The sequence below is a fragment of the Musca vetustissima genome, unplaced genomic scaffold, assembly GCF_032173495.1.
Source record: "Musca vetustissima isolate MV318-11 ecotype Yass unplaced genomic scaffold, APGP_CSIRO_Mvet_v1 utg131289, whole genome shotgun sequence".
Taxonomy (NCBI): Eukaryota; Metazoa; Arthropoda; class Insecta; order Diptera; family Muscidae; genus Musca; species Musca vetustissima.
Window position 1 is genome coordinate 64867 of NW_026887381.1, and position 2530 is coordinate 67396.

Genomic DNA, 2530 nt, shown 5'->3' on the forward strand with positions numbered 1-2530 from the left:
ACTGTTTATTTTGGAAAATGAACAGAAAACGTGGGAATATGAATGCAAAATTATGAAAGTTAGTGTCGACGACGCATTTTGTGTCCTTGAGGTATATTTTTTTGTTACACACTATTTTCGAGAGAGCATTAGAACGTACTTAAGATAGAAAACAAAATTGAAGACCTCATTTAAATAGATTGTTTTCTGGGAAATATTTACGACTAGGTTCTCTTCACTAATCCAAAGGTACATAAAGCTTTTTTCTCCTAAAATCTTAACAAATTTGGTGGGCAATATGGATCCAGGTTTAAATGGATCCAGACTTTTGTGGGGAAAAATGGCAAAATGAGCATTCTATGGAGTATATATTTACTCCTGAATACCCTGTACCCGAGAAGTGTCCATTAAATCGATACCAATTATATTGATGTAGTTGAATGGGGGAGTTATGCGTAAATCTTGGATGGGGTATACGTCTTCAGATATTGTTTAGTTTTAACATTGCCACACTAGAGGTCGGAAATGTAGCGCTGACGTCCAGGAAATTTTGGTTAAAGTTGCGGTTATGGTCAATGGAATGGTTGATGGAATGGACCGAACACTTTATTTTTTTCTGGTTTTCTAGCCACCTTAGGCGCCACAGTTACAGACCGAACATTAAAAATTGTCCATGGGGAAGGTAATGTGACCAACTAATTCGAATGGCGGTTTTGGGTAAATGGGCTGTCAATGGTAAATATTTAACCAAAACTTTTGTCCAATTGGGACAAAATTTTGCACAGCCCACTGCATCAGGTCCATGCTTATGTGCGCGGAGTTTTGTTAAAATCGGTTCAGATTTATATACAGCTCCCAAATATAGTTTCGTCTGATTTTTTGTGAACGATACACAAAACTCCCAGTATTTGACCGATTGAGATAATAGTTTGCACAGAGCACTGAATTTGCACAGAGCACTCCCAATATTTGCCCGATTGAGACAAAATTTTGCACAGAGTTCTGAATTAGGTCCAGACTGATGTCTGCGAAGTATTGTTAAAATCGGTTCAGATTTAGATATAGCTCCCATATATAGCTTCGTCCGATTTTTTGTGAACACAAAACTTTCATTATTTATCCGATTGGACCAAAATTTTGTACGAAGTTCTGAATTAGGTCCAGACTGATGTCTGCGAAGTTTTGTTAAAATCGGTTCAGATTTAGATATAGTTCCCATTTTTTTGTCCGATTTTTTGTGAATGATACACCAAACTCCCAATATTTGTCCGATTGAGCAAAATTTTGCATAACGAATGCAATTGAGGAAAAAATGATATGTGATAAGGTTTATTGAAATCGGTTCAGATTTTGATGTAGGTCTTATATATATTTTCGTTCGATTTTATGTAAATGGTGCACCGAAGGGCCTATGTTTGTTCGATTTACACGACATTTGGCAGAGGTTATTAAATCGAATATAGAGTAATAACAAAAAACAAATGATGTATGCAACGGTTGTTCAATTAGGTCCATGTGTTTATATATAGCTCCATACAAAAATTTACTCGATTTCATACAAATGGCACACCAAAGAATCAAAGTCTGTCCGTTTGACATTGCTATTTTTAATTGATTTCATACACAGGGTTTTTTCTATAGGTTCAATTATCTATGCTTCTCCAAAGATTCTATGTCTGTTCTATCTACAGGATATTGTAGATATTAAATATCTTGTATGTAACCAAATTGGTGAGAGCTATCATATAGTCGGCGCCGTCAGACTTTAGAACTTACCTGACTGGTTTACTCCTAGATAACATGATTAGGAAAAGATGTCGCGGAAATATAGATCCGCAGAAAGTTACAGTTCCGTGGTAGCTGCTCCGTTCACTATATATATTTTTTTTTATTAAAATATGAGTACAAAAGGCCAAACACCAATATTGGTTTCCTTAGTTTAATATGTTTGGTATCGAATCCCATATAGAAATTAAAAATCGAAAAATCTATTTCTAAACCACCGTCTCCTACATGTTGTTATAATCCAACATGTAGGAAACGAATTCGGATTTATTATGAGTAACAAAACACGATTGAAGAGATTTTTTTAATTTTGGTTCACTTTGCGATGCTACTTTAACCTAAGCAACACCCTACATTTACAGCAGTCTATTCCTAATGGTTCATTTTATGTAATAATGGTAAATAAATACGATTCAAATCCAACATTTTGATTTTGTTTCATTCGTCTGCATTATTTTTTCCCAGAAAATATAATGTAAATAAAGTCTGTATTTTTTCACTTTTCATTCAAAATATTTATTTTCCCATTTTATTTTACTTCCAGAAATACCACAAAATAAAAAAATGCAAATTCAAATTCTCAGAACACAAAATGTTAAAACCCGTTTTTTTGTTTGTTTGGTTCCTGTGGAATTTAAAATATGCAGGTCTTTGAATTTTTTCTTTAAATTCAAAACAAATTCTTTTCGGATTTTAAGCGCATTAAGTTATCCACTTTATTTTAGTGGGGTGCGAACAATTCTGTCAATTTTTTTGTTGCTTGTTT